General features: G+C 46.3%; 1 protein-coding gene across 1 annotated transcript in view; it reads left to right on the forward strand.

The window, feature by feature from the left end:
- Nucleotides 1-291: 291 nt before the first annotated feature.
- The window catches only part of Fkbp5 (FKBP prolyl isomerase 5), a 91,371-nt gene continuing 82,278 nt past the window's right edge, over nt 292-9,384 (forward strand). The window contains exon 1 of the mRNA XM_031346603.1: nt 292-465. The gene's annotated coding sequence lies outside the window, so the exon portion shown is untranslated. The remainder of the gene's footprint in view (nt 466-9,384) is intronic.

Raw genomic sequence — 9,384 nt, forward strand, 5'->3', positions numbered from 1 at the left:
TTTAGTCTGGAGGCAAAGGACGACGAGAAGAGGTGTCAGCGAGCTTCCTCCATCCCTCTCCTCCGGCCCCCACAAAGGGCAAGGGCCAGACACGTGGGTCGCGCCGAAGAGGCGGAGACGCCAACGAGAGGGGGCGGGGCCTCATTTGCATAGGCAGCGCGCGGCCACCAATCGCGACGGGCGGAGCGGCAGCCCGCGCGCCTTTTGGGGGCGGATTGACAGGCGCGCGGCCCTATGGGGAGCGGGTCCTGCGGCCAGCGGGGGCGGGACGACGGCGGGCGCTGCCCGGCGCACTAGCCGGCTTGCGGGCGCTGCCAGTCTCCCGGCGGCCGCGGTGTCCAGCGCGCGTCTGAGCGACCGAGCGTGCGGACGGAGCGGCGGCCTGCTGGGCGGGCTGGGCGGCGCGCGCGGCGGAGAGACGCGGAGCGAGGGACGCAGGGGCGGCGGCGGCGGCGGCGGCGACAGGTACGGGCGCCATGGCCGGCGGGGATGGGGCGCGCGCTCGCGCTCGCGCTCGCGCGGCGGACCCGGGAGCCAGCCCCGTGCTCGCGGTCCCGCTCCTGCCGCTTCCCCCGCCCCCCCGCCCGCGCGGCTTCCCGGGGGTGGCGTGGACGGGACGTGCGGGAGGCCTGGGCCCCGCGTGGGAGGCGGAGCGGCTCTCTGGCGTCCGCTCGGCGGCGGCGGCGGCTGGCCCGATCGCGCGATCGCTCGCTCGCCCGCCGGATCGCCCGCCCGCCCGCGCGCGGCTTTTGTTTCCCGCGCAGCCCACAGGTCCGGGGAGCCCCGTGTCGCTCCGCCACGCCGCCCTCCGGACGCGGAGGAAACTTGGCCTTCCGGAGCCGGGCGAGCCCCGCGGATAACGGAGCGTTCTCGGGGCCGCGCGATGGGCGTGCCGGCCGGGCACCGCCCTCACCTGCGCCTCCCGAGCCGGCTTGCACCGGGCGGGCAGGTGACCCGTGGGCCTCGGAGGTACCGAGGAGGAAGGGCTCATTAAAAGTTGCCCCGGTGGTGGCTGAGCGGGGACAGGCGCTTGCAGCCAAGCGCGACGACCTGGGTTCGATCCCCGGAACTGGCAGGGTGGTAGGCGAACCGACTCCGCGAGTCGTCCTCTGACCTCCACGTGTACACCACGCAAACACCACTGACTCTGAAAACACATACTCATTCCTCAACCCCCGCTCTCAATACTCCTAAGGAAATAAAAAGTTATTTTAGGAGTCTGCGTTCCCTTCGGCCCAGCGACATCACCACCCCTGTTCCGGCCATAGTCCATGACTCCAAACCCAGCGTTTGGTGTATGGGGGATGAATCTAAGGGAGCACATTGCATTATGATCATCTTCCTCCTCCTCCTCCTCCTCCTCCTCCTCCTCCAAGCCTGTGCATGAGCCAGGTGGAGCGCTTGCGCCTCATTTTTTTTTTTTTCCTTTAATAATTGGTGTCTGCAGTCGCGGTGAAAGCGTTGGAAGGTACAGATCGTAGCAGAGCGTGCAGAACTTGGGACAGCCCTCGTCGGGGCTCGGGACAGGGTGTACAGTGCTTGGCCGCCATTCAGTAAATTCTGCATGCCTCAGTTGGGGAGCTGGTGGTTTGGGGATTTCTCCTCCTCCTCCTCCTCCTCCTCCTCCTCCTTCTTCCTTCCTTCCTTCTTCCTTCTTCTTCTTCCTTCTTCTTCCTCCTCCTTCTTTTTCTTCTTGTGTGTATCTTTCTTTCTTTTTTTTTTGCTTTCTCTAGGGGTAGGAGAGAGTGTTTATTTCTATTGTCATTCCATTTTCTTAGGGCTATGAACAAGGGAAAAGTTAAGGTGTGTTAATCCTTTTGTCTCTTCCTCCTTCATAAAAAGCTGTTAGCTTTTTATGTTGTTGTTGTTAAAAAGTGTAGCTTTTCCTCTTGCTGTCTGAATCAATTCAACAAATCCTTGGAAAGCAATCTTCTCTGGAGGGACAATCTTACCTCGGTATAGGGTATACTTTCACTTAACCGTTTTCTGTTATTCTCCCAGCTGTTCCTCATTTGCCTGACATTCTCTTTTGTTTTGTTTTGTTTTGTTTGATATTTGAAACATCAAAGTTTGATTCCTTTGTTATCGGGAGTTTACTATTGAGTTAAAGCATGGATAAATCTCTGTAAGCTAACACGCTCCACACAGCTTTCACTTTGGGGTTCCACAGAAGCGGTGTATATTTAACTGTCTTTAAATGCAGAAGTTAATAATGACACTCATTGTTTGTTAGAAACACTTGGTTTAGCTTTCTCCCCTTTTGTCTTCTGGTGTGTCTTGTGTGGTAACTGTCTTGGATATATATAATCTATGTTTCAGAGATGTTGAACTTCAGAGTACAGTTCATTTTTATTTAATTACACTAGTTAATCTGAACAATCTTATTCATCTAGCTAATTTGAGTTAGCTATTGGTTGGGACCACTTGAGATTATTATTTTTTTTATTTTGTTCCTTTTTTTTTTTTTTTTTTTTTTTTGAGACAGGGTTTCTCTTGTAGCCCTGACTGTCTTGGAACTCACTCTGTAGACCAGGCTCCCAGTGCTGGGACTAAAGGTGTGCACCATCATTGCACAGCCACTTGAAATTATTTTAAATTAATCTAGGAATATTTTCTGCAAATTGTTTTAAAACAGTAAGTTCATTAGTGGTGCTTTTGTCATTCCAACATTTAACAAAAGGATGTTTCTCTATTTACTTTTTAGTTTTTATATCTATCTATCTATCTGTCTATCTATATTCATCCATCTATCTGTTGCCTTTGTTTGTGTGAGAGCCTTTGGCATAGGTGTGGTTGTCAGAGGACAACTTTGGAGTTTGTCTTCTTCTTGCCATACATGGGCCCTGGACCTCAAATTCAGGTGGCTTAGTTTATTGGCAGGTTCTTCTATCTGCTGAGCAGTATCACCAGCCAGCATTTCTTTTTAAAGCCAATTTAAATCACTTCAACATGAAAAGCCTAGGATTCGGGCTAGTCAGTTAATTTTGAAATTTTTCTTTATTCTTGGATTGGCAAAGAATGTGTATTGTGGTGTTAGCTCCTAAAGGGGATTCAGCTTAGCAGTCCACAGTAGGAGCGCCCTGTGGTGTGCTACGTGGAGCTTCAGTCTGCCCAAAGCTCTGATAGCCCTGAAAGCTGATGGAGGAGCTCTTGCCCACGCAGAGCCGGCTCACCCTACCAGAAGGGCTTGCATTGCTTTAGATGGTTGAAGTCTACTTCACTGGAAGGTTTATAATCTTTATCCTATGGTGCTGCATAAATGTACCAAATGCCATAAGTTTATTACTTTTGCATTTTTTTTTTGTTTTTAAGATTTATTTATTTATTTTTTTAAGATTTATTTATTTATTATATGTAAGTACATTTTAGCTGTCTCCAGACACTCCAGAAGAGAGTGTCAGATCTTATTACAGATGGTTGTGAGCCACCATGTGGTTGCTGGGATTTGAACCCAGGACTTTCAGAAGAGCAGTGGGAGCTCTTAACCACTAAGCCATCTCTCCAGCGCCCTTATTTATTTATTTATTTTGGTTTTTCGAGACAGGTTTTCTCTGTATAGTCTTAGCTGTCCTGGAACTCACTCTGTAGACCAGGCTAGCCTCAAACTCAAATCCTCCTGCCTCTGCCTGCCAAGTGCTGGAATTAAAGGCGTGCACCACCACTGCCCAGCTTCCTCTGGAAGAATAGTAAGTCATCTCTCCAGTCCCCTTTTAGTGCATTTTAGATTCACTACATGCCATATAAATGCCTCCTCCAATATTTCAAACATTAAATCTATGTGCCCATGTGCCCGGAGGACTGGATAGATAATGACCTGTTAGGGCCTGTGACTATTGATTTAAAACAAGAACTGTGTATGTGCGAGTTAGCTTGCAGACAAGATGTTTACTTTGTCTAAAAGCCAGCTCTGTCTAAAAGACAGGCTAAATAAAATTATTAGAAAGCGCATGTATTAACAGGTTTCTAGCAGCTGTGCCTGGTAGATTATTAAAGATATTATAGTAATATTTAGAGTACTAAACTTTCACTATTCAAAACAGTTTGTACCTCTTATAGTTTGTTAAGAGAACTGATTTGGGCCTTGGTGGTATGTGCCTTTTTAATCCCAACACCTGAGAGGCAGAGGCAGCCAGATCTACATATGGAGTTCTAGGTCATATGTAGTAGGTCCATAGTAGGCCCTGCCCCAAAACAATACCACCAACAAAAACCACCAAAGAGAATTGCCTTACAGCGTATGCTATTAGTATTCACTGCTTGCCTTCTAGGACACACTGATTATTGAGAGTAAAGGACCACCAGAGGGAGTGGAGGGCTACACATTTGGTATGTCTGGTTTTTACCCTTGGTCTGGAAGGAAAATATTTTTTAAAAAACTAGAAAAAGTCTTAGTTCTCTGGAAAAACTAGGCAAACTGTAGTAAGAGTTGAAGATGATAGGTATTTGAAGTTGCTCTGTTTTTGTAACAAAGCATAAGGCTTCATCAAGATTCTTTTAGAAAAGATGCAACAATCACAGACATGAAAATGATGCATTTTATAGGGCTGGAGAGATGGCTCAGTGGGTAAGAGCACTGACTGCTCTTCCAGAGGTCCTGAGTTCAAATCTCAGCAACCACATGGTGGCTCACAACCATCTGTAATGGGATCTGACGCCCTCTTCTGGTGTGTCTGAAGACAGCTACAGTGTACTCATGCAGTACATGCATACATGCATACATACATTCATATATACATACATTGGGGGAGAAAAGGTTGGCAGGATGGGGCTGCGCAGTTAAGAACATTGGCTGCTTTTCTGAAGGTTCTGAGGTCAATTCCCAGCAACCACATATGGCTCACAACCATCTGTAAAAGGTGTCTGATGCCCCCTTCTTGAATGTAGGTGTACATGCAGACAAGAGTTTTCCTACATTTAAAAAAAAAATTAATTAATTAAAAAAGATAGTTACTGCTCTTGTAGAGGATCCAGGTTTGACTTCAGCATTGATAATGGTGTTCTAGAACTCCGATTCCAGAGGATCTGACACCTTCTTATAACCTCTGTGGGCACCTGGTGTGTTTACAAACAGACAGACAAAACACTCGTACACATAAATCTTCACAGGATAATTTTGGGTTCATATATAAACATACATATGTTACATATAAATACCAGATCATCATCTACGTTACATATAACTGCATGTGTATATATGAATATGCATATATAAATGTGTACAGAGATAATTCTGTGTGTGTGTGTGTGTGTGTGTGTGTGTGTGTTTAGCTATCCTAGTTTATTTAAACGTGAAACTCTCTCCCTTTTTCCTTTTCAGTGAGACGAACAAAGTATATGTTCAGGCTGGTACAGGGTGTTCATAGCAGCTCCTTTGCAATAGAAATAAACTGCTGATTCCCACGGCAGAACAGAGGGAACTCAGAAATAGTCTTCAGGAGACGCTAGACACAATACTTATTTTATGAAAAACACAGGAACAGGCAAAAACCAAGACATGGTAGAAACGAGGACTGCTTCTAGGTAGGGCTGTGGTTCACAGAAGGACCTTTCTGGAACAGTGGGAATATTCTACAGCTTGATTGGATGATGAAGCTGTTTTAGGTAATGCTATTTTTCTTATTTTTGGTGTGACTGTGTGCACATGTGCATTTGCAGGTCAACGTTCTCTTTCACTGTTGCTCATTGACCTAAATTTTGAGACAGGGTTTCTCACTGAACCAGGAGACTGGCTGGGCTGTCTGCACTCTCAGGCTCGGGGTACAGACCCGCATCACCACACCGGGCTCTTCCATCCGTGTTGGGGATCGAACTGTGGTCCTCATGCTTCCACAGCAAACACTTTTCCCAGTGAGCCAGCTCCCAGCCTCTCTTTCACTTTTAACTTCCAGGAAAGCGGCAAGATTAGTAGGAAGGATTTTATGTGTACCTTTGTGCAAATTGACTAATTGCCTCCATGTGTTCAGACTTACTAAGCTGTTCATTGTATGGCATGTACACTGTATTTTTAGAAAAGAAAGAAAGCTTTAAAATGGGTTGAAAGTGAGAAATGGTCTTACCTGGAAAAAAAAATTAAAGAATGAACATTAGCTGACCAATTCATGACAGTGAAAGAAAACAGACAGCTGTTTGTCTGTGGCTGTGTGTCTGTCATTTGCTTTTCGTTGAAGTTTCATGTGTTCGTTGGAAGAAGCTGGATCCAGAGATGATTCAAAGCGTAGCTGCTTTGGGGAAAGCTGCTGGATTTTATGATCCTATGTGTGTCACCAGGGATGTTACCTAGCAGTAGCTTTCCTGGAATTGAAGATGGTGCTCATTCTTAGGAAAGAGTAGCACACCTACAGTGTGCTGGGTTCTGGACACTAGACAAGGAGGCCAGAAAACCTGCTTGTGGTGTTTGGGGGGTGTTCTCTATCAGAGGGAGATGAGCTTGCTGTCTACAAACCACTTAAGCACTTAGGATCATGGGGAGAGTGGGTCTCCCTCCCACAACCTTGCCCGGCTGACTGAAACTAAGCCTGTGTAAGTTATGGTTTAAAACATTTCCCCTCGTAGCGTTTTATGTGATTTTCAATATGAGTTCATTGCAATTAAGATTAACTGTAGTTTATAGGTATTAGTTTATTTTTTGAGAACATTTTTTTAAACATCTGTATCAAAGTTTTTGGTTATTTCCTAGATTAGGAGATACGTAAAGTATCTAAAGGCCTAACCGCAGGCTTCGGTGGATTAGTCATTGATATCCACGGCAAGTGTGTACTTCATCTTTATTGAGCAAAACCATATAGTTATATGGTTTATGTATTTTTCAGCAAATCCAAAGGTGCATTAAACAGAAGATGATAGTTGCCTGCTGTCAGCTCAGATAAAGGAATGACAGTTTCTTCTTAGGAACATGGTCATGGCACTCTGAAGTGGCAGACTCTTTTCTCCTGTTTGTGCACAGTCATTTTCTTTAGGTTTTAGAAATGAATTATGTGTTAGAATTTTATTTTCCTCTGCTAAGGACTGAATTCTAGGTCTTTCTCACATTAGGCAAGTGTTATAACACCACTGTAGTGATTCACCTAGTCCAGTCTGCTAGAATTTGGTTTTGTCAGCCTTAACTAGGGATAGAATTTTAAAAATAGCTGTGGGTTGCACCAGTCCTCTTGTTTCGTTCTCTGTCATCCACATCTGTACAGCTGGGGAGAGGAATGTATGCGCTCCACGTGCCCATTCTCCAGATTCATTGCTCACTGATATTTTGATTGGTGTGCCTTTTGTTTTATTTTGGTTGGTTTAACTGTTTTTGAGATGGAAGTCTCACTTTTTAGCCCAGATTCACTTTAAACTTATGATCTTGACTCAGCCTTCTGGGTGCTTTTAAAACTTCATAAATTTGGAATGGAAAGGTGGCTCAGGAGTCAAGTAAGAGCACCGATTGCTCCTACAGAGTTCAGTTCCCAGCCACCACATGTGGCTCACAACTGCCTGTAACTCCAGTTCCAGGGGATCTGATGCCTTCTGGCCTCCATGAGCAATACACACATGGTACACAGACACAGGCTCAGGCATAAGCTCATCAAGTAAATAAGTAAGTCTTTAAAACTTGTTAAGTTCTATGGCTAGAGATCTGTTTCAGCAATCAGAGCGCATACTGCTCAGAGGACCATAGGTGGCTTCCCAGCACCCATGTTGAGCAGCTTGCAATCACCTGTTATTCCAGCCCCGGGGATCCTGACCTCCAAGGGGCCCTGCATGACACATGAACACATTCCCAGTCATTTAATGTGTAAATGTGTACACTACTGAACTTTAACAGTATTTAAAGCATGTTAACTTTGTACACATGTGGTAAAATAGTGGCGGCATTGGTGTGCGAGACCCTTGTTGTGAATGAAGGGAGCACACCATAGCTTGCAGACCGGGCTTTGCACATGTGGGAACTGTGACGCTGTTTTGTCGTTAGCTTTTTTTCTTGGTTTATCAAGATCAGAAAACAAAGATTGATTTTTATGCTTCTTCTTACAATCTTCTTATGTGCCTCAGTCTAACCAGCTATCCACATGGAGGCTTAGATTATCTTTAGGGTAGTAGCTGGAGATTGTAGTTGTCTATGTACCATTCATCTCTAAAACTCCAGACACGGGCTGAGAAGACGGTCCAGTGGGTAGAGCGGTCGGCATGCAAGCCTGAAGACCCGAGTGCTGATTCCCAGTGTCATACAAGCTGGGTGGCATGGCGGCCCACCTGTAGTTCAGTGCTTGGGAGGCCGACATACGATCCTAAGTCTAAGCTGGGTGGCTAGACTGCCGAACCAGTGAGCTCTGGGCTCGCCTGAGAGACCCTGCCTCTCTTTAATGTGGTAAGCAATCAAGGAAGTCACCTACCTGTAGGTATCACTTGCCATGCATGTGTACACTCAGAACCAAAGTCAGACATCCCAGTTGTGCTGTCCTGATACACCTTCCCATGCCCAAGGCCGCGCTGGGCTTTGGACAAGGGATATGTGGACTAGCATCTCTGTGGCTGCCCTCAGCCGCATCCTACCCTTTCCCCTTCCAGCCAGAGCAGTTCTCTTTGGCCGTCTCTATAGCTATTAATGACTCCATTATTCTTACTGGTCATTTTTGACCGTTTCTTAAAAGCTAGTGACTCACTACATTCCTTGGTTTCTGACTTAATGCCTCTTTTTAATCTTTTCCTTTGATTTCCACCAGTCATAGTTTGATTAACATGTTAAAGCAAAATTATCCCTATCTGTCACGAACTTATCCATATAAAAATGAAGACTTCCTCATGAAGTGGATATATGGATGTTTCTCCCCTTCCAGGGAACCCTCGTGCTGTACTTTTACTTTTGGAACTGGGGTCTCCCTCTTTAGCCCAAGCGTCTTCAGGCCCTGGCCCTCTAGCCTGAGTCTCCAGAGTGCTTGGAAAGTTGTCTTTGATGAGCATAGTCAAGCTCACATGGAGATTAAGCTCTGTGCCTTGTGTGGCTACTTATGTGCTCTATTGCTAAGCTAAACTCCTGGGCCCATAACTTACAAAGGCTCAGTAAAAATATTTAAACCAAGATGGCTTTGCATCTGAACTGTGTTAAAATCGTATGGACTCTGCCAGTGACATCACTTAGAGTTTGAATTACAGTTCATAGGTCTGTAGCCCCCATGCCCTTCCAGTCCTGAGTTGCAGTTCATAGGTCTGTAGCCCCCATGCCCTTCCAGTCCTGAGTTGCAGTTCATAGGTCTGTAGCCCCATGCTCTTCCGGTCCTGAGGTGCAGTTCATAGACCTGTAGCCCCATGCTCTTCCAGTCCTGAGTTGCAGTTCATAGGTCTGTAGCCCCATGCCCTTCCAGTCCTGAGTTGCAGTTCATAGGTCTGTAGCCCCATGCTCTTCTGGTC

This window comes from Mastomys coucha, unplaced genomic scaffold, assembly GCF_008632895.1.
Source record: "Mastomys coucha isolate ucsf_1 unplaced genomic scaffold, UCSF_Mcou_1 pScaffold3, whole genome shotgun sequence".
NCBI lineage: Eukaryota > Metazoa > Chordata > Mammalia > Rodentia > Muridae > Mastomys > Mastomys coucha.